We start from the raw sequence: 27,822 nt of genomic DNA on the forward strand, positions 1-27,822 counted from the left end.
ATCCTCCATTACCCTCTAGACATTTGCCACCGAGGGAGTTCTAGGGCACGGCCATATGCAACTAGATAGTTCCAATCTGAGTTTTTGGACAACTTTCATTTACTGTGTATGTACACAAAATGAAGTAAGCCATGATGACTAGTCAGATGTTCCCGGGTCCAGCTGGTATGTAGGATCTTGCAGGTCAAAGAGTTATTCCTAGAGTTTTATTGCGCTCCAAGCAAAAGTGAAATGGGTTGTACTCACTCGGGAGAGGGGAGGAACCCAGTGTACACCGGGTAAATAACTCCCCCTCTCTTGGTCCAGGAAGGCCTTGTATAAAAATGCTGTAGGTCCTGCGTCCTATTCCAGGTATAACCAGGTCCACAGCCAATCCGTGCGGTCAGAATGACTCAGTTTATTGAAGAGGTAACAGAAAGACTGTCCACCTGGGAAGTCCTATGCACATACAACGTGTTTCGGCAGAACAGCGCTGGCCTCATTGAAAGCATAGGGAGTACATCTCGGTCCCCTGCCACAGCTGTCTCGGCTGTGGTGGAGGTCCATGATGCTATCCCATTGCTTTCAATAGGGCCAGTGCTGCTGCCGATCCCATTGAAAGCAATGAGTTGCAGGCATCCCCCACAGCGATGATTTTCGGGGAAAGGCCTGAAATATAAGCCCTTCCCTGAAAATCATACCTATCTGTAAAGAAAAGTTAAAAAAAAAAAAAACTCTCCCAAACGAGCTGTCTGGCTCTTCTGTCCATCCCCGGCAGTCATCTCCTGTCTTCTGGAGGCCGGGGATTGAAAATTCCCCGACTCCAGAAAGCGCTGCCTCTGATTGGCTGAGCGCTATAACCAATCAGAGGCAGCGCTTAGACACTGAATAACAGCTGAGTGCTGCCTGTGATTGCTCACAGCGCCTAGCCAATCACAGGAAGCTCAGCCATTCATTGCTTATATTTCAAGCCCTTCCCTGAAAATCATCACTGCGAGGGATGCCTGCAACGCTTGCCCCACTGAAAGCAACTTCTTGAAAACAATGGGAGATAGTGCAGATTTTTCTTAGCGCTGTGAGTGTGCAGTGAAGGCATCGCAAATGAGAATGAAACCATTGAAAATCATTGGTTTCATTTTCATGCGCTTTCACTCATTCTCGCCAGTGTGAAGTTGGCCTTAAGTGAATGAAGCAGAGGAGCACATGTCCTTTACTGCCCACACTGTGGGGTGTGCCAGGGCTGCATTCTCAGGACCATTGGTGGTCCCAGGAGTACAACACCCACCGATCAGTGAGTTATCCTCCATTCTGTTGATAGGGCATAACTTGTGGTCCTGGTACAACCCCTTCAAGTTGGGACATGTATCAGGTCGCCAGTGTTAAAACTGGTGCTGTGGAAAATTAAAAAGACTAAAGATCCTAGGTTTCAAAATTTACACCCAAGATAAAGACTAAAACCCAATGTCTACAGGCTGATTTGAATAGCGGAATTCGCGTGGATGATCCGCAGTTGCAAGCCACCCATAGGAAAACATGGGCGTCCGCACCTGAATTTAAGCATGCGGATTTTTGGATGCGGAAATCAAATCACAGAATGCTCTATTTCAGTGCAGTTTCTACACGGACAGCTTCCATTGAAGTCAATGGAAGCTGTCTGATCCACGGCCCGTCCGCAATTTACACCCTAAGGTTAACTACACATTGATGAGTGCAATATCGGGCCGAAACTCAGCCAGATAGCGTGCTCGGCAACCTGTGTTATACCTGTGAATGCGAGGTGATTTCAAGGCAAAAACACTTCGGATCTCTTCTGTGAAATTCCGATCCTCTCGCATGAGTATCACATGCGATACAGGATTGGAAGCATTTCCCATGGATTTCAATGGGACACCTCGCACTGCATGTGATGTATTTATAGGGTCTCGTTCTGAGGGATGTGAAAAAATGACACAATACTTTCCCTTGCAATATCGCTGTGCGAGAAAACATTGCTCATCTGTAGGACTCCATTTAAAAGAATAGAGTTCACATTCGTCCCGGTTTTGTGCATCTCGCAACGCACAAACCTGCACGAGATTAGTGCTCATGTGGAACCGGCCTAAGGCCTCCCTCACACAGGCGTTTTTGTACAGCGCTTAGTGCTGCGTTTTCAGCGCTGTGCTAAACGCTGTACAACACTCCCATTCATTTCAATGGGGCTGAGGCAATTTTTGCAAACGCCCTGTGTGAGGGAGGCCTAACCTGAAGGAGTTGGAGCAGTTTTAAACAGAAGAATAAGCAAAAATCCCAGTGTGTAAATGGGCAGAAGGCTAACAGACGTCCACCAGCAGCCTTACGGCCCATTTACACGCAACTATTTGCTCAAAATTAATTAAAACAATGGCATATGAGCGATAATTGTTGCGTGTAAATGCTGCCATCGTTCACTCTTCGGCTGAATGATGATTTTATTTCAAAGTGAGCTTAAAATCCATTGTTCAGCCGGAGAGAGATAACAGGGACCGCACGCTGTGTTTTGCACGGGAGTCGGAGATTACATTGTATTCTGCCGAGAGCCCATGCAAATTAAGCTGATAAAGTGTTAATGGACATTAGTGTCCATAAACACGTTATGCAAAATGATTGCTAAAACTTGTCAATCTTTCAACTATTTGAAAGATTATCCTTATGTGTAAATGGGCCTTTACATCTGGGATTACAACAATAAGTGGCTGCACAATGTAAGGACTTTTAGAAGGGAGTGGTGATAGGGGGGGTTATTACTCCTTAATAATGATCTCTTAATGACAAATGAAATTAGTTTATAGGAAGATCCTTCTACCTTGTAGAAGTACTAGCTTGCTGTAGATAACCCAGGGTGTATGAGAGTAGTAGTAGACTATTACAGGAAGGCCCAGAGCCAGCAGCCCTATAAACTGCTTGTGAACTGGCACTATAAATACATAGGGCGCGATGACTGGATGTCAGGACAAAAGCACCATGCAACTGATAAGGCCTAACAGACATATAATAGTCAGAGCCAAGTAAGGGCTTCTTCACTCTGAAGCTTGTCACTTCCATTTTCCCGGTCTGCTATGGTGTTGATCCATAGCTGATGTCACCCCTAAATAGGAGTGAAATCTGCTGCAGATCCACCCCAAAATATTCCTCAAAACCCACTTCAAAAGCTGCAGCAGATCCACTGTGTGTGCATGCACCCTACAGCTGCTCTCACACACGCGGTCAAAAAACGCCACGCAAAACCACAGCATTCTCCTGCAATTTTGTGCAGCATTTTTTAAACACACGCCATCACTGCGATGGGTGAGGAGGTGACCTAAAAAGCACTAAAACACGTAAAAAAATAGAGCAGATAGCTCTCATAAATAACAGTGTTAGAAACGCTGTGTTCAAGCCCTGGTCTGCGAGGCCCCATTGAAATCAATGGCGGCGTTGTACTGTGGTTAGCACGGCGCTCAGGACGCTGTGCTAATCGGAGTAACAAGTGGTGCGTGTTAGCGCTCATATCCACGGGCATTTTTTTGCCGTGTAATACGTGGTGAATGGAGTCGATGAAAGTCAATGGACATGTGCGTATAGATACGTGCATGAGATGAATCGCAGCGTGCTCTATTTGTCTGCGTACCACACAGTGTGAGCCCTATACACTTGTATGGGCAGCATATGCAAATGTTTTCTATATGTAATGCATATTGGTGGCGATTCATACATAACCCCACATGAGACAGAGGCGGGGAATTAAAAAAAATCATGCAGAACAGTCACTGCCTAACGCGGTCTCTGCCGGCTCTCTACAGAGAGACGACAAGAGACAAACACTGATGCAACACTGCGGGGCTCCAGTTATGTGCTACAATAGAGAACAATGGGCTCTATCTCACGTATACATATCTTCTATATGCATCAAAGTAAAATATGATGCGTTCTATTTTGCGCTCGTGAATTATGCAATTTTGACACGCTAATGTGAGCAGGACTGCGTAAGGCATTGTAATTGATTGCCTGTGAGTTACCGAGTATCACACGGGCATACAGAGCCCACGTAATATGCAATTGCATGAGCCCAGCCTAAGGGTCCGTGTACACGCAAAGATGATTGTTCAAATTGTGTCAGAAACTGACAGTTTTGAGGGATCATTTTGCATCGGTACTAAGGGGCTAATCAGCCCATTCCTAGCTAACTTGCTTAATTCGCATGTATTTAGAGAACAGCGGGTGGTCTGTTCTCTTAATACATCGTTATTGTTCTCCAGCCGGACAGCAGCTGAAAGAATGTTATCAGTGGTGCCCGCAGAAAACACAGCGTGCCATCCCTGCAATCAGGGACGATGGATTTTAAGCTGAGCTGAACTCAGCGATGGACGAAGAGTGCACGATGGGCACACATTTACACGCAACGGCTAATGCTCAAAAGCTGTCTTTTGGACGAATTTTGAGCAATAATCGTTGCGGGTAAATCAGCCTTAAGACTAAATTCAAATGTAGTGGAAATACTGGGGATTTGGGTACAGAAAATTCACAGTAGCAGACATACAAATGAGATTTTAAAAGGCGTTTTCTTCAATTTTTTCAAACTATTCACTGCATAGGTCATTAGCAGTTAATGGATGGGGGTCAGTGACTCAGTGATCGTCCGGCCCGCTATCCAGCACAATGGGGGGGGGGACGTAATTACGTGGAAATAAAGGTATTTTTTTTAAAGAAATTGGATTTCTGCCTCGATGGTCTTGAAAGTTTAAACTACACCTTTTGATGCTGCTTGTTCGTTGATTTATCCTTGGACTCTTTTAGGACGTTGGTCCAGTCCTTTTGAGAAGCGTGCATCATTTAACCCCTCCAGAGCTGGATTACTGGTGAGTGCTGCTGTCTACGATTTGGTGAATTTCTGTCCTAAGCAGGAAGTGGAGGAGCACTGCGGCACTCCTATTGATTTTAATGGGATGAAGCCGGTGCTCTCGCTTCCTCCCCTGTCCACTGATGACGACATCTGGCCCCGTGGTTCTGGAGAGAAGCACACGGTTTTTCTACTAATTTTACATGATCAGCTCCTGGAATCTGCAGTGGCAAAGCTGCAAGAAAATCTGCACAATTTGGTTCAAAATTTGTAGCTGCAGAAATTTCCACAGCAAATGTGCGAGGAGTAAAGCTATCGTATCAAGGGTGGACCTTACTAAACACCCAGCAGAGCCAAGTGACCCCAGTGCTAGAAGAACTCCGCGTCCAGCTTCAGCTTTTTTCCCCGTCACTGGGCTAACTGCAATACAATGCCGCCATTAATTTCAATGGGGCTTCAAAGCCATGCACTCAAATATGGAGTTTCTAACACCACGATTTTTGTATATTTTAGAGATTTCGTATTAGCTCCCACAATCCGTTCCTTCTGTATGTAGCAGGCCTTTATGTCAAGGCTATTTTTTCCCCATAGATCTATGCCTGTAATGTGCTAACTATATAAAGCGACAGCTGAAAGGAACCAGGCCGTGCCACGGACCGGAGCAACAGTTGTTCCGAAAATCTGAAGACTTTCACTCCTCACAGATTATATCAGGGCAGGGAATTAGGTTTGTGGCCTCAAGTAGAAGAAACTTTTACAATGATGTAATCAAATAAAAAAGAAGTGACCCAGGAAAATACAATGAACCCGGCTGCATCACATAAAAGGGGCTCCAGAGTGGAGGGGAGCAACATTATGATAGGTTCACTATGGAGAAGCCCAGCATGCTGCGATTTTTATACGCGAGAAGAAAACCGCAGTGGATTTTTGTACATCGGCTGCACTTTCCATAGTTATCCTATGGAAAGCGTTGCATGCGTTACCCGCGGAGAACGCAATGAAGACTCGCCTGTGGACAGGAGGCCTCAATATAGTTATCTCTGGCAGCCCCAGTGATGATCAATGAAGTGAGACCGTGCATGCTCGACCGCCACGCCATTCAGTCTGCCCCTCTCTGCGAAGGGTGCAGCGACTCCACAGGGAGCAGGATGGGAGGACATGGGACCCCCGTTGCCAGGATTGTTGACCCATGTACACACGGACTGCAACAGGGCACTAAACAAGAAGTCGCTCAGTTGTCGCTAATCGATCCGTCCATTTCAGTGAGCTGAAACGGAACGACTACTGAGCGGTTTCTCGCTAAATTTAAACAGGAGTCGCTTAATCTAGGTTTAGTTGGCCACTTTATGGTCATTCACGATGCAGCAACCGCCAAGTTGGAAAAGCCTTTAAAAAATTTATATATATCGAATTTTGCGATTCTGTTTAAAAACAAATTGTGGGGTCCCTTATGGGCAGATGAATGCAATTAATTTGATGAATCACCCTGCCCTAATTAGTAGTGCTAGTGGCACTGTGTAATAGTGCCCTACGCCACAAGTGGCTACGCTGCAAAATCAAACAGAGGGTTGGCAAAATTTATTAAAGGGGTATTCTCATCTCGGCAAGTGACCCCCTGTACACAGAGTAACTTGCCAATCAGAGGGAATCCGATCTCTGGGACTCCCACCAATCCAGAGATATTGTCCCCAGTGCATCGCTGAATATTGACAGTAATGGCCACTCATGTGCCACCACGCCATTCACTTAATCAGGAAGTGCTGGAGAAAGACAAGTTTATACGCTCGTCAATCTCCGGCGGTCCAACTGAAATGAATGGCACAGTGCCGCACATGCAGACACCCACTATTGTGCAAGTTATCCTGTGGGCAAGTGATAAAATGGTATTCCCATGTCCATAAGTTAAGGCCAGCTTCACACAGGCGTAAACGTATTTATACGCGCACTTGTGCTGCGTGTGTACGCGATGGGCATTCCATTTTTGCACGGTTTACTGTATTTTATGTGCACACGTCATGCGTTTAAGTACGTGTAAACACGCAAGCCTGCTCAAATTGATTTCAATGGGCAATTAAGTTAGTTTAAGGCTGGGTTCACACAGGGCGGATTTGCCGCGAATGCCGTTGCATATCCGCACTGCGGCAAGACCGCTGCATTTGCAGTGCAATGCAGCACAAATGAGTTTTGCCAAAAAGCTGTTCTCACAGGGCGGATTTTTTCCACACAGCCGCAGTGCGGAAATGCAACTGCGGCGCGGTTTTAAAAGATGCAGCATGTCCATTCTACGGTCTTTTCCGCAGCGCTTTTTTGTCCATAGACCTCTATGGACGCATCCAAAACTGCACCAAATACGCAACAAAAAGTAAAAAAGTGCTGTGGAAAAAAACTGCTTGCGGATTTTTACGCATGAAAATACGCAGCAAAATCCGCAAGCCCAAATTAACCTTTGAAGCGGTTTTGCCGCAGAAGCAGTTCTTCTGCGGCAAAACCGCAACAGAAAAACTGCGGCAAAACCGCGGCAAATCCGCCCCGTGTGAACCCAGCCTAATATGTTCTATGTTCGTGCGCAATATGCACAAAAATAGAACACGCTGCATATTCTTTTCACAATTAGGCTGGATTCACACAGGGCGGATTTGCCGCGGTTTTGCCGCAGCAGATCCGCCCCCGCGGCCGCTAATCTCGGATGCCGCAGCCGCGGTTTCAAAAGGTGCAGCATGTCTATTTACTTTTTTTTGTTTGTTTATTTACATCGCGGCCGCGCACTTCTCTATGGGAGCGCCGGCCGCAACGGAAAAGCGAGCGGCCAGGCCGCTTCTAAGCCGCCGCGGCTTAAACCGCGGCGGTTCTCCCAGCGGGAATCTCACGGTTTTTGCTGCGGCCAAACCGCAAGATTTCCGACGGGAATCCGCCCTGTGTGAACCCAGCCTTAATATTCAATGCGTATTACTCATGCAAATTAGGTGCGCAATACGCACTAATATGAAATCCATTGTTTTGATTCGATTCATTTAGGATTGCTGTGAGCGAAAAACAAATTAAATAATTGCAGCATGCACTATCCTTGGGTGTTCCCTTGGAACGCCTCGCTCATTGTTTCAAGGGGACTTTAAAAACCATCAGATAGCACTAGCATGCTGTGCGATGTTTCCCATTGAAGTCAGTAGGAAGCACTTGCGATCCTCTGACGCGCCTCAGGATCTCACCTTCACAATAGTGATGTAATGCGATGCGGAATTTAAAAAAAAAAACGCTTTGCATTGCGGTGAAAAATGCACGCTGGCAAGAGACATATTGGGCCGAGTTTCCTGGCCCAATATCGTGCTCGGCCGTGTGAATGTAGCCTGATGGGTACGTATTGTGATACATAACAACCCCACCACCTTAACAAAGGTCAATCAACTCTAAACTCCATCTAGTGGTTCAAACCCTCATTACAGCTTAACCAAATATGTACATTAAAGGCAATGGGCATTAACGCTGCAACAGATCGGGTATGAAGCGAAAACTAAACTCGCAGGTAGTTTGAAATGCTGCAGATTTTCTGTGTAGATTTGGACACAGAAAATCCACAGTGGGTTACAGTAGTGGCCACACAGATGAGATTTTAACAAATTTCATTCACATGCAGTGGAAAATATACATAAAAATAGACATAATGGGGACACGGTGTGACAAGTGGATGGGTAACGCCTAGAGATGAGCGAACGTACTCGTCCGAGCTTGATACACGTTCGAGTATTAGCGTGTTCGAGATGCTCGTTACTCGTAACGAGTACCACGCGATGTTCGGGTTACTTTCACTTTCATCTCTGAGACGTTAGCGCGCTTTTCTGGCCAATAGAAAGACAGGGAAAGCATTACAACTTCCCCCTGCGACGTTCAAGCCCTATACCACCCCCCTGCAGTGAGTGGCTGGCGAGATCAGGTGTCACCCGAGTATAAAAATCGGCCCCTCCCGCGGCTCGCCACAGATGCATTCTGACAGAGATCAGGGACAGTGCTATCTTGTTGGAGCTGCTATAGGGAGAGCGTTAGGAGTATTTTAGGCTTCAAGAACCCCAACGGTCCTTCTTAGGGCCACATCTAACCGTGTGCAGTACTGTGGAGGCTGCTTTTTGCAGTGTTCCCCTTTTTTTTTTTTGGTATATCGGCCGTGCAGAGCATTGCGCCCTGCAGTAATACTACAGGGCCAGAAGTGCTTAGGCAGGGACAGAAGACATTAATATTATTGATTGAATATAGGCAGTGGGCCTTTGCAAAAAAATTTGTGGGAAAAAATCTATTTGGCCTGCCTGTCACTGTGCTCAGTGTTCTGGGTCTGTCTGTGCTGGGTGTAGTAGTTCTACAAAATCATACGCAGCCAGCTAAGTGTTACAGCAGGCTTGCGCCAAATTATTTCCTGGCGTTCCGTAAGCAAAGTCAGCCTCCAACCACAGGCCAATAAGCGGCAGATTTAATTACAGCGTTCTGTTTCTGCATTACTGGTAATACAGCATGCTGAGGGGTAGGGGTAGGCCTAGAGGACGTGGACGCGGCCGAGGACGCGGAGGCCCAAGTCAGGGTGTGGGCACAGGCCGAGCCAGTGCGGTGGCCAGGGGTAGAGGCAGGGCCAGACCGAATAATCCACCAACTGTTTCCCAAAGCGCCCCCTCGCGCCATGCCACCCTGCAGAGGTCAAGGTGCTCTACAGTGTGGCAGTTTTTCACAGAGACGCCTGACGACCGACGAACAGTGGTGTGCAACCTTTGTCGCGCCAAGATCAGCTGGAGAGGCACCACCACCAGCATGCGCATGTTACCATACAGCGCGGCACGGGGTCCCGCAGTCGGCGCGCGTCGCTCCGGGGTCGGCTCCAGCAGCCTGGAGCCCTGTGTCGAGGTTATCCCAGCAGCTTGGAGCGGCCGGTGGGCGGCGGCGTGGGCGTGTCCGCCTGTAGGGTGCCGCCCGCACTCCTCCATTCTTCTTATGCAGCAGTGGGTGGAGTTGCCTCCTCCCACTCTCCGCCCCTGGGCGGAACCTTGTGGTTAAAAGACTGGCAGTGAAGTGAGCTCACTGCCAGTTATTGGTTCTGCTTTCATCTAGTCAGTCTGTCTGCAGTTTACCTCAGCCAGTCCCTAGTTGTCTGTCAGCTCCTTCTATCCTTTCTCAGTCTGTTTCTGTTGGTCCTGTTAGCCTCTAGTTTGGTCTGTCCCAGTCAGCACTAGTTGCTATTCAGTGTCCTGTCTATTTGCCTGTGAGCTCCATCTCCAGCCCTGCTTGTACTTGTAAGTTCTGTTGGTTTGTTCCACCTGCCTCTTCTGCCGGCACTCTGTCCCCCGTTAGTGAGTTTCCATCTAGGTAGTTGCCAGGTCCCTAGCCAGAGCAGGGACCGCCGCCCAGTTGTCCGCCTGGGGTTAGCCAGGACCGAGGCAAGTAGGCAGGGACAGTGGGGTGCGGGAAGATCAGGGCACCCCACCTGGCGCTCGGGGGGGGGGGGGGGGCAGAGTGCCGTAACAGCGCAGGCATTTGATGGCCAAGCACCCCACAAGGTGGGACGAAGGCCGTTCACCGCCTCCGGTTTGCACCACTGCCTCTCCCCTGTGCCCCAACCTGCCACTGAGATCCAACACCCCTCTCAGGGCACAGGCACTACCGTCTCCTGGCCTGCACCCACACCCTCACCTCCGCTGTCCTCAGCCCCATCCAGCAATGTCTCTCAGCGCAGCGTCCAGACGTCGCTAGCGCCACTGTTTGAGCGTGAGCGCAAGTATGCCGCCACGCACCGGCACGCTCAAGCGTTAAACGTGCACATTGCCAAATTGATCAGCCTGGAGATGCTGCCTTATAGGCTTGTGGAAACGGAGGCTTTCAAAAGCATGATGGCGGCGGCCCCGCGCTACTCAGTTCTTAGTCGCCACTACTTTTCCCGATGTGCCGTCCCAGGCCTGCACGACCACGTCTCCCGCAACATTGTACGCGCCCTCACCAACGCGGTTACTGCCAAGGTCCACTTAACTACAGACACGTGGACAAGCACAGGCGGGCAGGGCCACTATATCTCCCTGACGGCACATTGGGTGAATTTAGTGGAGGCTGGGACCGCTCACGTCCTACCCACCCCCCGAATTGCGTGCCCCAGCTCGGTGGTGGTATCTGCGGCGGTGTATGCTTCCTCCACTAAACCACCCTCCTCCTCCTACGCAACCTCTGTCTCGCAATCAAGATGTGTCAGCAGCAGCACGTCGCCAGCAGTCGGTGTCGCGCGGCATGGCAGCTCAGCGGTGGGCAAGCGTCAGCAGGCCGTGCTGAAGCTACTCAGCTTAGGAGATAAGAGGCCCACGGCCCACGAACTGCTGCAGGGTCTGACAGAGCAAACCGACCGCTGGCCTGCGCCGCTGAGCCTCCAACCGGGCATGGTCGTGTGTGACAACGGCCGTAAACTGGTGGCGGCTCTGCAGCTCGGCAGCCTCACGCACGTGCCATGCCTGGCCCATGTCTTTAATTTGGTGGTTCAGCGCTTTCTGAAAAGCTACCCACACTTGTCATACCTGCTCGGAAAGGTGCGCCAGCTCTGCGCACATTTCCGCAAGTCCCACACGCACGCTGCCACCCTGCGGAAACTGCAACATCAGTTTAATCTGCCAGTGCACTGACTGCTGTGCGACGTGCCCACACAGTGGAACTCTACGCTCCACATGTTGGCCAGGCTCTATGAGCAGCGTAGAGCTATTGCGGAATATCAACTCCAACATGGGCGGCGTAGTGGGAGTCAGCCTCCTCAATTATTTTCAGAAGAGTGGGCCTGGTTGGCAGACATCTGCCAGGTCCTTGGAAACTTTGAGGAGTCTACCCAGATGCTGAGCGGGGATGCTGCAATCATTAGCGTCACCATTCCTCTGCTATGCCTCTTGAGAAGTTCCCTGCAAAGCATAAAGGCAGACGCTTTGGAATCGGAAACGGAGCGGGGGAAGACAGTATGTCGCTGGATAGTCAGAGCACCCTCATGTCTATATCTCAGCGCGTTGAGGAGGAGGGGGAGGAGCATGAGGTGGAGGGGGAAGAGACAGCTTGGCCCACTGCTGAGGGTACACATGCTGCTTGCCTGTCATCCTTTCAGCGTGTATGGCCGGAGGAGGAGGAGGAGGATCCTGAAAGTGATCTTCCTAGTGAGGACAGCCATGTGTTGCGTACAGGTACCCTGGCACACATGGCTGACTTCATGTTAGGATGCCTTTCTCGTGACCCTCGCGTTACATGCATTCTGGCCACTACGGATTACTGGGTGTACACACTGCTCGACCCACGGTATGAGGAGAGCCTTTCCACTCTCATTCCCGAAGAGGAAAGGGGTTCGAGAATGATGCTATACCACAGGGCGCTGGTGGACAAACTGATGGTAAACTTCCCATCCGACAGCGCTAGTGGCCGAAGGCGCATTTCCGCGGCCCAGGTAGCAGGGGAGGCGCAGAGATCAGGCAGCATGTACAGCGCAGGCAGGGGACCATTCTCCAAGGCCTTTGACAGCTTTATGGCTCCCCAGCAAGACTGTGTCACCGGTCCCCAGTCAAGGCTGAGTTGGCGGGAGCACTGTAAAAGGATGGTGAGGGAGTACGTAGCCGATCGCACGACCGTCCTCGGTGACGCCTCTGCCCCCTACAACTACTGGGTGTGGAAGCTGGACACGTGGCCTGAACTCGCGCTGTATGCCCTGGAGGTGCTTGCTTGTCCTGCGGCTAGCGTCTTGTCAGAGAGGGTGTTTAGTGTGGCTGGGGGAATCATCACAGATAAGCGTACCCACCTGTCAACCGACAGTGCCGACAGGCTTACACTCATCAAGATGAACAAAGCCTGGATTTCCCCAGACTTCTCTTCTCCACCTGCGGACAGCAGCGATACCTAAACAATACGTAGGCTGCACCCGCGGATGGAAGCATCGTTCTCTATCACCATCCAAAACGGGGACCTTTTTGCTTCATCAATCTGTGTATAATATTCATCCTCCTCCTCCTGCTCCTCCTCCTGAAACCTCACATAATCACGCCGAACGGGCAATTTTTCTTAGGCCCACAAGGCTCAGTCATATAATTTTTCTAAACAATTTTTATACGTTTCAATGCTCATTAAAGCGTTGAAACTTTCACCTCAACCAATTTTTATTTTTACTGGGCTGCCTCCAGGCCTAGTTACCAATTAAGCCACAGTAAGCTAAGCGATTAATGGGTTTCACCTGCCCTCTTGGTTGGGCATGAGCAATTTTTCTCAGGTACATTAGTACTGTTGGTACACCAATTTTTGGGGGCCCTCGCCTACAGTGTAATCCAATAAATTTTTTGCCCACCTGCATTACAGCTGACGTAACATCAGCTGTGTTGGGCACTGCAATGGGATATATTAATGTACCGCCGGTGGCTTCCTGGCACCCACCCATGCCGTGGGTCCACAGGGAGTTGTAACTGCATGTGTCCACTTCTAAAGAACCCCGGTCTGACTGGGGCATGCAGTGTGGGCCGAAGCCCACCTGCATTAAACATGACATTACCTCAGCTGTGATGGGCAATGCAATGGGATATATTTATGTACAGCCGGTGGCTTCCTGGCACCCACCCATGCTGTCGGTCCACAGGGAGTTGTAACTGCATGTGTCCACTTCTAAAGAACCCCAGTCTCACTGGGGCATGCAGTGTGGGCCGAAGCCCACCTGCATTAAGCACGACATTACCTCAGCTGTGATGGGCAATGCAATGGGATACATTTATGTACCGCCGGTGGGTTCCAGGGAGCCACCCATGCTGTGGGTGCACACGGAATTCCCATTGCGGAGTTGTACCTGCCTGTGACTATTTATAAAAAACCGCGGTCTGACTGGGGCATGCAGACACCTTGACAGAATGAATAGTGTGTGGCACATAGGTTCCCCATTGCTATGCCCACGTGTGCAGCTCCAGATGGAGGTGGCACAGGATTGGATTTCTCATTGCTTCTGTACAGCATTGTGGACTATCGCCCCGCCCCTTTTAAAGAGGGTCGCTGCCTAGCCGTGCCAACCCTCTGCAGTGTGTGCCTGCGGTTCCTCTGGCAGACGCACTTATAAATAGACATGAGGGTGGTGTGGCATGAGGGCAGCTGAAGGCTGGGCAGGGACAGTTTGGTGTGCGCTGTGGACACTGGGTCGTGGGGGGGGGGTGGGCAGCATGTAACCCAGGAGAAGTGGCAACGGAGTGTCATGCAGGCAGTGATTGTGCTTTGTTGGAGGTAGTGTGGTGCTTAGCAAAGTTGTGCATTGCTAATGAGGGCTTTTCAGAAGTAAAAGTTGTTGGGAGGGGGGGGGGCTTAATAGTGGGACCTGTGAACTTGAGATGCAGCCCAACATGTAGCCACTCGCCTGCCCTATCCGTTGCTGTGTCGTTCCCATCACTTTGTTGAATTGCCCAGATTTTCACAAACGAAAACCATAGCGAGCATCGGCGATATACAAAAATGCTCGGGTCGCCCATTGACTTCAATGGGGTTCGTTATTCGAAACGAACCCTCGAGCATCGCGAAAAGTTCGTCTCGAGTAACGAGCACCCGAGCATTTTGGTGCTCGCTCATCTCTAGTAACGCCCCATTGTCAATTTATTTATACAGTTCCAGGAGTTATAAGGGTGGTTTCACAGTTGCGCTGGGGATTCTGGTTTCCTGTTTCGTTCGGGGAGCGGTAAATGGGAATAAGTCTCTGGACCGAACCGAACACTTTGGGGTCGGATTATATTGACTATAATTGGGTCTGCCTGCTTTCTGCCCAGCTTTTAGATGGAAGAAAAAGTGCTACATTATTTTCAGACAGATCCTCCCAACGTAGATGTGAAACCACTCTAATAAGAGCAGCAAAAAGTTCTCACAGCTATCATTCAGTTAGCCGCTCAGAAAGCTCGTTGAAGCGTACGAATGACAGTCGTTCATAGGAAGCATTTCCATACAAATTAGTTAGCAAGTCATTCCAATACTGATTCTTTACACCAGATGACCTTCGATCAAACAAGGACTATTAATTAGGAGAGCTGAAACGAAACTACTAGTGAGTAAAATTATCACTCGTCACTGCGTTTACTTGATGGAGCGAACGTCCCGTGTAAAGCCGCCCTAAGAACAGCTGCAAGTATTTCCTAAGACAGAGCTGTCATGGGAGCGACGGCCCTTTTTAAATCAATGGGCTGTCCATGTAATGGAAAGACAGGTCAGACCCTCCAGAGCGAGCGCTGCTCTATTAGTTGATAGGAGACCTCTCTATGATTTCCGTATTCCCTAATGGAACATTCGACCACCCCTTAACAGATACATAAGCAAACGCACCAGTGTGAAGAGGAGAGCCACACAACGTTAGGACCTTGAGTTGTATGCCAAGTAAGATTAGTCCCTGCCACGCTCCAGCATGCATACCATAGGGCTCCCACAGCGGAAGTATCGGACATCCTCTCCATCTACACAAGCAGGAAACTCCTCCTATCACACAGTGAGAAAGTCTTGGAAGCTATCAAGTCGCAGAACACAAACTCTTAAGGCTCCTCGACATCTTGGCCCAGAAGGAAGAAGTATGTCAGCAATGAAGATACTCAATAGTATCAGTGACAAGAACTCCCTATTTGCTTCCCATATTACAGCTGCTAAAAGAACAGTACAACCCAAGAAAATCCCAATATAGACAGGCAGTGCTGAACACACAGCGACCACAAATTATATTATAAATGACGTTATTGGAGGAAAATAACTTGTCACCTGGGCTTAAGCCACCCCACTTATGTGAGCCCCAACATTGGCCACTAGTGCAGCTACTAAATTGCAACTTTCTCCCCTTTGGCAACCCTTCAGCGTGTGTTGCAGTTTTTGAGTACTTTTGCAAGGACGGATAGTCGCCTGAGTAATCGCACCAAATAGCGACTACCGGCGACTGTCATCTCGTAGAAACACAGGACCCGACAGGTTAGGTGAGCAAGATGTGCACACTTGGTAGGACCAGTATTCTCAAAAAGGAGATGGCGGTTCTCAGACACTTCTCATGGGAGGTAAGCCGCTTTACTAACAAAGGATCAAGCAGGCTAAAATGCAACATGCTTGACATCTGCAGTCAGAGGACAGTCAGAACACCTCCATACACATTAGATGGTTGGCTGGTCTCACTGAAGTCTGCGGGTTCAGCTGTCGGTCAGTTAACATGTATGGGCACCTTTAGGTCTCATGTCTACGGGGATATTATATTTTGCAAATTCACACGTGAAAAAATGCAAATCCGCATCCCATAGAAAAGCATTGACCATCCGCGGTTAAAGGGGTTGTCCCGCGCCGAAACAGGTTTTGTTTTTTTTTCAATAGCCCCCCCTTCCCCCCCCCCCCTCCCCGTTCGGCGCGAGACAAACCCGATGCAGGGGTTTAAAGAAAAAAACGGATAGTACTTACCCGAATCCCCGCGCTCCGGTGACTTCTTACTTACCTTGCAAAGATGGCCGCCGGGATCTTCACCCTCGGTGGACCGCAGGTCTTCTGTGCGGTCCATTGCCGATTCCAGCCTCCTGATTGGCTGGAATCGGCACACGTGACGGGGCGGAGCTACGAGGAGCAGCTCTCCGGCACGAGCGGCCCCATTCAGAAGGGAGCAGACCGGACTGCGCAAGCGCGTCTAATCGGGCGATTAGACGCTGAAAATTAGACGGCACCATGGAGACGGGGACGCTAGCAACGGAACAGGTAAGTGAATAACTTCTGTATGGCTCATAATTAATGCACAATGTACATTACAAAGTGCATTAATATGGCCATACAGAAGTGTATACCCCAACTTTGTTTCGCGGGACAACCCCTTTAATTAAATAGCCGCGGATGGTATTTTAAGCGATTTGCGGATTTCATGTGACATGCTCCATTTTAGTGCAGATCACGGGTGTGGGCGCTCATATCTCAATTGATCTCCCGCACGAAAAAAAAATAAGACAATTATAATGCATCCACAGCAGAAATCCACGCGGGCCCGATTTTCCACAAAGGTCGGTTTCACACGTCGAGAAACTTGCGCGAGATACGTGCATTATGAGATACGCAAATATTAACGTTTCGGGTTATATAAAGCGATGGCTGTGATTGGTTCTTCAAGCACTGCATTGATTAGTTTGAGCCAATCACAGTCATCACAGAGGCAGGATTTATGAATTGGCTGAGCTGCTGCTTAGTCAATTTATAAATCCCATCTTCATGAAGCGATGGCTGTGATTGGCTAAGCGGCGCTCTAAGGACCAATCACAGCCATAACTTATAAGTAGGTGGGATTTATGAATTGGCCGAGCCATGGCTCAGCCAATTCATAAATGCTGCCTCCACGACGCGATGGATGTGATTAGTTCTTTGAGTGCCGTGGCTCAGCCAATCAATGCAATGCTCGAAGAACCAACCACAACCATTGCTTCGTAGAGGCGAGATTTATGAATCCTGTAATCAGGGAATGATTCTGTGTGGGTGGCTGAGGACTGCGGGAACTGTGTCAGGGCTCTGGAGAGCAGCAGGAAGGACCTGGACCGAGCCTGCTGGGTAATGTATTCCTATTGACTTCTTTTAATGAAATGTAACTAGGGTTAATTTTTGGGGTAGGGCTTATATTTCACGCCTCCCCAAAAATCTTTAAAAAACAAAACAACGCTATGGCTTATTTTTGGGGTAGGCTTGAAAATAATCCCTAGCGCCTCTATGGGGGGCAAAAATTAATATAAGCAATTTGCAATCAAAACAAACATAAAACAAATGTAGTCTGTTCAATTTTGCTGCACAATATGCAAGAGAGAGACCATTGTTCCCTATAGGCGTGTAATCCATGCCACCCATATGCAATTACATTGCCAAGTGGCAAAACAGGAAATTTGAACAAAAAAAGACCGAAAGACTGTGCATCACAGTGTGCGTAAGATACGCTGTCATGTGCAGCACAATATCGCTGCCATACGCGGTGATAGCCCGACTCACTGCAGACTCCACAGCGGTAGAACCCTGCGTGACTCACATAGGGCTGTGTTAGCCTGGCTTTTGGCCGATGATGGAGCCCAGGTCAGGATAGCCTGAGAGAACAATCCGCATCACTGACACATAAAAGCTGCTGAAATACGCCCACCTGTCACCAGCCGTATACTTTTTTTCATTTACACATACGGCTCTCTCCTTTTTGGAAATGCTACTAAAACACCCATAATTAATCTACAATGTAAAAAGCTACATGCATACAAGGTGTCCTCCTCTCTCAAATGCTAATTGTGGGAGAAAGGTGCAGGATCCAGTTACAAGACTCCGGCCTAGCAGACATCTATAGAATCTACATTCGATATGCCAGAAATGCATGAACATGGGTGTATTTTGGCCATAACGACGCAATGATTTTTAGGGATTTTCATCTTCACCTTTTCAAAAGTCATAACTTTTTTTTATTTTTCCATCAACATGGCCGTATGAGGGCTCGTTTTCACGTGGTGAATATAGATGAGCGAGTATACTCACTTAACCCCTTGAGTGGCACGCCCGGAAAAGTTCCGTGACGAGCTCCACTGCCCATAGTGATATACCCCGGAAGATTTCCGGGCTATGTATCACTATGGGAGCTGCAGAGCACAATGCCACAAGCTGTGGCAGTGTGCTCTGCCTGCACAGACCCACACAGAGCAGTGCAAGGGTTTTGAAAAACCAGCAGAAGATATTGCCTACATGTCGGCAATGTCCTGCTTTGTTTACAGGTTGCCATAGAGACCATCGGCTTGTCAGAAGCAAGCCGATGGTCTCTGTGGCAGGGAGAGCTGGTTGTTAGCTGTCAGAGGACAGCTAGGTACTAGCTCTTACAGCAGAGATCAGAGAAAACCTCCGATCTCTGTTGTGTTAACCCTTTACATGCTGCAGTCTATGTGACTGCAGCATGTAAAGGGCTGTCACCATCGGACCCCTGGAATGTGATCAGGGGTCCTGATGGGTCCCTGTGGAAGTCCCCTAAAGGGACAAAAAAAAATAAAAATTTTTTAAAAAATTTAAAAAAAAAAAGTTAAAAAATTATTAAAAAAATAAAAAAAAACACTTGTCTCCCTTTACTTTGTAAAAAATCAAAAATACAATCACACATGTGGTATCCGTGTGCATCGTAATGACTCAGAGAAGGAAGTTAATACATTATTTAACCCCTTAATGACATGGCCCCTTTTTTCTTTTTTCCCCATTTCTTTTTTTCCTCCCCCCTGTTTAAAAAATCACAACTTGTCCCGCAAAAAACAAGCCCTTATATGGCCATGTCAATGGAAAAATGAAAAAGTTATGGCTCTTGAGACGCAACTGCAAAACTAGTTGAAATTCAATGATTAGACCATTTTAAAAAACCTGCCCTGGTGGGCACGACAGGGTGGTAGGAAACCTGCCACTCAAGGGGTTAAGGCAATTGCTCGAGCGAGCATTGCCTTTAGTGAGTATCTCCCCCGCTCGAGACTGCAGGTTCGGGTGCTGGCAGCCGGCACGGAGCTGTGGGGGAGAGCGGGGCGGAACGGAGAGGAGTTCTCCCTCTCCCCCCACCCCACCCCCCCCCCCCCCCCCGCTCCCTCCTGCTGACAGCCGCTACTCACCCGAACCTGCAGTCTCGAGCGGGGGAGATACTCGCTAAAGGCAATGCTCGCTCGAGCAATTGCCTTTAGCGAGTATACTCGCTCATCTCTATTGGTGAACTGTACCACCATTTTTGCAATCCCAGAACATGGCCATATAGTTACTAAGGAGAGCAGATAGCTGCATCCTCTCATCATGCAGGTAGCAGACTGCCAAATGAGGGAGCTAATTACACCATTTTTGGGTACATATAAGGCCTCATGTACACTGTACAATTCTATTTAGCAAATCCGTGCGGGTGTCCCACATGCGAGATCCGCGCCCCATAGGGATGCATTGGACACCCGCAGGTAAGTAAATACCTGCGGATGTCATTTTTCTCTGCCGTGCGGATCGCACATGTGGGAAATCACCCGCAGAATGCTCCATTTTCTGCGGGTTTCCCGCGTGCACAGCTCCCGCAGGCTTCCATTAAACCTATGGAAGCCATCCGTATCCGTGGCACACCGGCAGCTGAATTTCTGCAGTTCAAAAAAAAAAAAAAAAAGTGCACGGCGCATGCGCGCGACATGCTGCTGGCGTGACGAGTCCATCCGCCAGGCAAAAGAAAAAAAAAGATCCGGCTATTTTCAGGCCTCATATCTGCGGGAAAGGAGGGACACGCTGCGGGATTCTGCATGGAGAATCCACAAGGGCCCGAATTTCCCAGTGGACATGAGGCCTAAGACTTCTATAGCATTTTATTTGAGAGCACGGAAAGTTTAAAAAAATTAATTCTGCCATAGTTTAAATATTTTTCTTAGTGTTAATCGTGCAGTATAAATACCATGATACATTTATTCTGAGAATCACTACGTTTATAACGATAGCAAATAAAAGCCCTTTTCATGGAAAATGTTTTCCCCCCACATCGCTACATTCAAACTCCTATAACTTTTATTTTTCCATGGACGGAGCTCTGTAAGGTCAAGATGTAGTTTTTATTGGTACCATTTTGGAATACATACAGCTTTTTTGATCACTTTAAGGGTGACTACCCACTACAGTTCTTTTTCACTGCGAAATTCGCAGTGTTTTTTTTTGTCCAGGGGTCTATGGGACTTGTTAATGTTAAAATCGCATAGCGCAAAATCGTCAATTTGCGGTGAATCGTGATTTTGCCGCGATGCATTTTTAACATTAGAAAGCCCCATAGACACCTGGAAAAAAAAAAACACTGCAAATTCGCATACACTAGTGGGTAGTCACCCTTATTGCGGTTCTTGGGAGGCAAAATGAACAAAATAAGGTAAAATACAGGCAGGAAGGAAGGAAGGCTTTTTCTGTGTGGGATATAAAGTTTGTCAATTTATTGCACATGTTGTAATGGATACGATGATGCCAAATATGTGTGTGTTTGTTTTCATACAACATGGGGAAAGTGCACAGAAAAGTGTTTTATTTGTTTTGTAATTCTTTTTTTCTCTACATTTTTTAATGTCCCTGTAGGGGAATTGAACCATAAAATCTATGATCACTATAATGCATTGCAAGATTTCTGTGCTGCAATGCCTTATCACTTAAATAGTGATCATAGCCAATTGCAAGCCAGGACATAAGTAGCTGGTGTTCTGTTTCATTGACAACCCATCAAGCCACTGGGATTATTTTGCGGTATTAGGGGGGAAGTTCACATAGGGCGGATTTGCTGCGGAAATTCCGTCCAGAATTTCCGCTCGGCAAATCCACCTGTGGCCGCTAATCTCAGGATTAGCCAGCCATGTGGACGAGATTTCTCAGAAATCTTTTCCACACGGGACGGCCAATCCGCTGCGGTTAATCCGGCCGAAACCGCGGCTGCGGCGCGGCTTTGCAGACCGCAGCATGTCCATTCTTTTTTTTTCCTGTTGCGGCCGCGCTCTCCTCTATGGGAGCGCCGGCCGCAGCGAAAGAGCGAGCAGCCAGGCCGCTTAAAAGCCGCCGCGGGTTTTTCTGCGGCGCTTCTCCCGGCGGAAATCTCGCGGTTTTTGCTGCAGCCAAACCGCGAGATTTCCGGCAGGAATCCGCCCAGTGGGAACCCAGCCTTAGTGTATCTTGACGCCACCGGAAGCTAGGGGTTTGACAGGAGGAACGCCCCTCTCACACCCCCAGCTCCTGATAGGCTAGATACGCCAAGGTCGTGGAAGGTGTTTGAATGGATTAGGGGCAGAAGCGCCGTGCATGCGCCGCTCTGCTCCACCCTTGTAACCCGGCAGTGTGTCACAGTGCCGCCGCTGTGGATCTCCCTGCTTGAGGGAGGATGCGGTAGGGTCCTGTTGTAATGCAGATACCACTGTGTGACTCCTGTGCTCTGTTTCTGCAGTCACCGCACGCCGGCTATCATGCTCTGTCGGCCGCTGCAACGCTCTCTGTGGCCTGTGGGGTCGCGTCCATGCTGTCAGCGGGAGATGCAAAGTACATGGCGCGGGGAAGGTGGGGCGGCCAGCCGACGCTGCCTCAACCAACTGGGGGACGTCGGGTCTCGCCTGTGCAGGCTCGTAGGACCGAAGCAGCGCTGCAACACATCGGCCCGAAGGGTTACTGGCAGCAGAGGCCACTACATTTGCAGGCTCCTACCACCGGATGAGCTGGGGCACAGCTCAGGGAATGCAGCAAGGGGGTGAGTGTGAGCAGCGGGTTGAAGATTAGCACACTGCTGGGACAGGAGAAGCAGAGCTGCAGGGGGTTACTGTCAAAGCAGGCTGCTGGGATAAATAAAGCAGCAAGGGAGGTAACACACAGCGGCTGCAGCTGGGGGGCATGGGGCACATATACTTGCAGCAGCAGCAGCGGTCGTGCAGCGGGAACATTCCTTGTGCGAAACGATCCTGGACCAGCAGCAGATTCATCGCCTTGCAGGAGCTGTTGGGGAGCGTTGTCTGCAGCCAATCAGGTTCAGGGGGCGTCACCCCCCTGTCAGTCTTGTCTCCACCAGGACTTCCTGGTGGCATCAAGTCACACTAATACCTTTTATCGCAAAGGTCCAATGACGTCCCAGAGGGAGCGCACTGCCTCTGTGAACCCTGTATATGCCACGATCAACATAGATTGTATGTAGGGGGTTAATAGTGGGGATTGGTGTTCTCATTGACTTCTGGTGTTGCATCCGGCTCCCGCTGCAGGCTCACTTTCGATCCAGTGCCATCCATATGATGTAACTTTACGTCCTGGTATGTTAAACACCACCCTGCCAGGACATGAATTTATGTCATACAGGGGTTAAATAGGTTTTCAGGGTTGTAAAAATTGATGGTCTATCCCTCAGGATAGAATATCTGCTCAGCATTTTTTAATGCAAGCAGTAAGACATGCAAAAAGGCTTTTGTCGTAGCTCATGCGTTTCCTACCCCATTAAAGTGAATGGGAGTACGTAAAGAATACAAGACTCTAGCGCAGTGTAAGTTAGCACGGCCCCCTAGTATAACGTATGACGGAGACCTGTTTGATCAGCCTGGATGGGATATAGCACCTCAGGGCAGAGCAGAAGAAAGCCAATCCGCCAGCTGACAGCTCAGCAATATCACTGCGCTCACGCACTTTATATAGATCCTGCCAACTGTACAGTATGAGGGATGACCCATCAGGCGTGCTGCAATCCATCATGTCCTCCCCCTCCCGGCTGCTATCAGGGGAGGATCAGGATGACCTCATGGGGCTGCACTGAAATCAGCATGTCCAGCTGAGGATATCTAATGCTTCATTCAGCAGTGTTTTACAGGGCATATTTAAACATTTACATTAGCTGTCCCCCCTCACTCCACAATGGGCGATTATCTTTACAATTTGTTTGGCCTTTAATGGGTTTTCTGTGCTAATGTAAATATGTATTACAAAGTGTAAATTAAAGGGCCAATTATACGGACGATTATCGCTCAAAATTTATTATGTCTAAATGCAAAAAAAAAAAAGTTAACTATTCATTTACTTTGTTATCATCGCTGCCTTTCAACCAGCATAAAAATCATTGCTGACTTCTTGCTGCGTGTAAACGCTCCACATGACCTGCAGGTGAAGTCAGCTCTGATCTGCCTGTGTAAACGCTCTGCACGAGTGCAAACAACCTGGCGGTGACATCGCCAGTCATTTAGCCAGGCAGATTGTCCCATGTAAATGTACCTTAAAGGCTGGGTTCACACAGGATGGATTTGCCGCGGAAATTCCGTGCGGCAAATCCGCCCGCGGTTCCTAATGGGGGATTAGCCAGCCATGTGGACGAGATTTTACAAAAATCTTATCCAAACAAGGTGTCCAATCCGTTGCGGCAAAGCCGGGTGGAACTGGCGATGCACAGAATTGACAGCAGCAGCATGTCATTCTTTTTTTTTCTGTTGCGCCCTCACTCCTCTCTATGGGGAGAGAAAGCCGCAACAAAATGCCGGCAGCCGAACTGCTCCAAAACCAGCGCTCTCCTGTGGAAATCTCGCGGCTTTTCAGTGCGGCCAAGCCATGAGATTTCTGTCCCGCGGGAGCCCAGCCTTACGGTGAGTAATGAATACAAGGAGAAGTTGTAAAATCCAGTGCAAGGGAAAAGTGCAGCGATAGTTCTCAGCAGTCGAACTTCAGCAGCTATTTCAGAGAATCTCTGCACAATGCCGCAGATATTGGACTGGTTGCCAAGGCTGAATACTGCCGTTTCCGCTTGATAAATCTCCGCCATTGCATCAGAAGTCTTCTTCCGTAAGCAGCAAACACAAACCGTCTGTCCGAGCCGCCGCAGGTCCATCCTTATGGTCTGCCTAGGGGCCCCCTCACACGGGCATGCGTGCAAAAGACACTCAATGCAGCGCAACGTATTTGCGCCGTGTACAAGGCTGGACTAGATTTGCGCACTAATCGGTGCATTGTATTGCACTTTTTGTGCACGCAAGGCCAGTTCACACGCAACATACACTGTGGTTAAAAACGCTATTCAGCCTAATTAGGTTCAGATGTATTTTTTCCCCACAATTTTGCGCAGCGTTTCAAGTACCATCTTGTGCATTTGCGTACCTCCAACAACCCCTATGGGGCCGTGGTGCACAAATACACACAAAAACAAGAAGGTTCTGTTTTTTTTTCCATTCAAAACGCATTCATGAGAACAAACCTAACAAAACCAATGGGTTCCATTTTCTGTGTGTTTTGCGAAAATATACTCGCCTGTTCCACCAGCACACAATCACCGCTGGTGTTCACTGCCAGGTGCAGTGACGACACCCGTGTGCGCTGCAGCCACTCACCAGCTGGAGTCAGCCTGTCATTGGCTGCAACAGTCACGTGGCCCTGCTGTCAATAAGATGATAGTTAGCTGCCTGCACCCTGAAGCGTAGACTAGTGTTGTTAGTCATGATCGGTCAGGTGATGAAAACCAGGGTCATTTTTGCTAAATTAGATCATCCAATCGTTTTTTTTAAACAAAAATTGCCAAATATCCGTTCTCTGCTTGAGCACAGGTGGACAGGTGTGTTGGCTTCATGCTGCTGCCTTGCGATGTTTGAATTTGACCTTGATGGGGATTTGCACCTGTGACTCCAACACTGCAAGGTAGCAGTGCTAACGACTAGCACGCCTTGTGGAAGCAGAGGTGCGATAAGTCTTCAGACAGTCAGGAACTTACATGCCGGACAGTCACCCCACGTAAAGCTTCCCTAAGACTGCTCTTACACATGTGTTCACGCCCGCAGCATTTTACCACGTTCGGCATTTGACAGTTTACACAGCCCATCACTTTGATGGGTGATGAGGTGCATTAACAAAACGCTAAAAAACATGAAAAAAGAGCAGACAGCACTCAAAAATCATGGCATTAGAAAGTCCACGTTCAGGCGCTGGTCTGCGAAGCCCCATTAAAATCAATAGAGGTGTAACGGTGTTAGTACGGCGGTTCAAATACTGCGCTACCCGCAATGAAAAGCAGGCTGCGTGAGAGCGGCCAAAGTCAAGAAAGTGATCCAAAAATTCAAGTGATCATTGTTGTGCACAAGCAAGGAAGAGGATACAAAAAGATAACTAAAGGCGCCTTCACACTAGCGAGAAAAATCAGGCGATGCGAGAGGGAGTGAAAACGCATGATTATGAAAGCAATGACTCTCAATGGTTTCATTCTCATTTGCGATGTTTTCATGCCTGCAATTATGTGAGAAAAACAAAACAAATGTAGCATGTCCTATTTTTTTGCAATATCGCCCATCGGTTTCAATGGGGCCCGACAGCAGCAGCGTCGGCTACATTGAAAGCAGTGGGAGAAGATCGCGATCCCCTGCCGCAGCTGTGACAGAGGATTCCCCTCATCATTGAACACTGACGGCAGGGTGTTCGCCGCGAGGAGTGCCCTCATCACTGATGAAGTAATGCCCTGCTGCTGCTGTCACAGGCGCAGCAGGGGATCGCGATCTTCTCCCATAGCTTTCCATGTGGCTGCCGCCCTATGGAAAGCAATGGGTTGAAGGGAACCTCCGCAGGGATGTGAGGCTGCTTTCACGTTAAAACACCTCCTATCCAGGGGTTTCCACATGGACTGCGAGGGCGATAACGGGTCGTGAAGCGCAGCCCAATAGCGCTCTCACCAGTGTGCAGGAGCCAAAGGCACTGAATGTTCCTAGAGATACCGTTGGAAGCAGTTCACAAGTTCAGAGTTAAGGAACACTGGCTGCACTACCTAGACATGGCAGAAGAGGACGCTATCACCGGCTGCCACCAGACTACTGAGGAAGCAGGTGGTGAAACACCCTCCAGTTACTGCAGTCGACCTGCAGCAAGAATTGGTTGCAGCGGGCATTGACATTTCTGTTTGCACAGTAAGGCCAGCATCACACAAGCGCATTTGTGGGCATTTTTGTGGAATGAAAGCTGCATATCTACATCGGCGGATTTTACCGTAGTCATTGCGCATGCACAAAAAAAATGCACCAATGCTCTCAGCCACTGAAAGGGTCAAATTCTTTAAGGAGTGCCAGATGTATTCTCCTCCTGTGCAAGAAAATACAAGTGTGCAACGCAAAACGTGCGCTTGTGAACCAACCCAGCTAAATAAATTGGCTCCATGTTCAGCACGAATACATCTGTGTGAATCGGGCCTGAGGCTACTTGTACACGGATGCGTTTTACCGCTGATGGGTGCACACGGGGGTTTTTTTTTGTTTTGTTTTTTTAAACGCAGACTGGTAGTCCAAGAAAAAAAAAAAAAAAAGTAAAAACATCCTATTCATGTCCACTTTCGAACAAGGATAGTACATTCCAATGCACGGTCTTCCCCACCCCCCCTCAGACAACACACGGATCGGATGTCTCAGTACTGTCCGATGCAGATTATGTCAGAGCTTTTTGACAGCAACTTTCAAACCACCCGTGTGCATGTACCCCATGGTGCATACTCCTTGCTAAAAGGAACTTAAGCGTCTCAAAACGCTGACATAAACCTTAAGGGGGGGGGGGGAGAATGTCTGGAAAAAGTAAGTTTTAAAATTTAGAGCCAAATCCTTTAAAGCATTGGCTACTTACTCTTCTCACACGTGCCGATCCAGCGCTACAGCCCGCAATTCTCCCAGTCTTTGTTGACAGAGGAAGTCAGGTGACAGCTGCCTGCCGATCCCAGACTAGCAGGTCATTGCCGAATCTCCTGGCATCAGGAGTCTAGAACTGTGACTGGCAGTCGGATGTCACCTGACTTCCGCTACCAATAGAGCCTGGGTGATTCGCACAGCCGCAGCGCTAGATCACAGGAATGGCTAAGTATTCTTCAAGTGATTTGGCTATAAACTTTAGAAGTGAATTTCTAACCAGACAATCCCTCTAATTGTGGAATCAGCGGCCGGATGAGCCGCAGCAAACACCATGAGAGCGACGCTAAAAAAGTGCGGCGAGCGTCGGCCATGGCCCTCTCTTCTAGGGTCAGATCCAGCCACCAAACATCTGAGGGTGACACAGCTCCGAGAGGACCAGCCATACACAACAATAGGGGGTCCCATAATATAAGCAGGATGCAAAACCTTGGGGAGAGCCCAAAATACAGGCATATAACTCTTAAGGGGTCCACAGCACGAGCCTGAGGGGTCCCATGGGGGCCCTGCCAACTACTACAATATACCCGCACTCACCTGAGCCCACAATATCCCGCTCTCCTCCCTGTTATAGGACGCCGCTCCCGCCAGGCAGACCTGTATGATTTCACCGACAAACCGGCCACTTCCGCTTCCGGTCACGTGCACGGAAACCATGGCGTCGGCTGTGACCGTTGCCATGAGAACCAGACTCCCCGGGAGCATGCACAGCTGCCTTTGTACGCTATAAGAACCTCAGGGATTCCGCTCCTTCGTGTATATACACGGACGAACTGTAAAGTAGTACGGCTGTGCTCCTATATACCGGCATAGACACCGACTCTGCTGCTGCCCGACACAAGTCTGCGGGCCGCATATTTGTAATTAAGGCCTCCTTCCCAC

General features: G+C 48.9%; 1 protein-coding gene across 5 annotated transcripts in view; it reads right to left on the reverse strand.

Moving 5' to 3' along the window:
* The window catches only part of ZNF106 (zinc finger protein 106), a 74,098-nt gene extending 46,520 nt beyond the window's left edge, over nt 1–27,578 (reverse strand). For 4 of the 5 annotated variants that reach the window (XR_010793218.1, XM_066608466.1, XM_066608465.1 and 1 more), the window contains exon 1: nt 27,478–27,578. The gene's annotated coding sequence lies outside the window, so the exon portion shown is untranslated. Of the gene's footprint in view, nt 1–26,881; nt 26,899–27,477 lie in introns of those variants that run through there. The other variant, XM_066608467.1, reaches the window with a different exon arrangement.
* Nucleotides 27,579–27,822: the final 244 nt, after the last annotated feature.

This window comes from Eleutherodactylus coqui, chromosome 6, assembly GCF_035609145.1.
Source record: "Eleutherodactylus coqui strain aEleCoq1 chromosome 6, aEleCoq1.hap1, whole genome shotgun sequence".
NCBI classification, from domain to species: domain Eukaryota; kingdom Metazoa; phylum Chordata; class Amphibia; order Anura; family Eleutherodactylidae; genus Eleutherodactylus; species Eleutherodactylus coqui.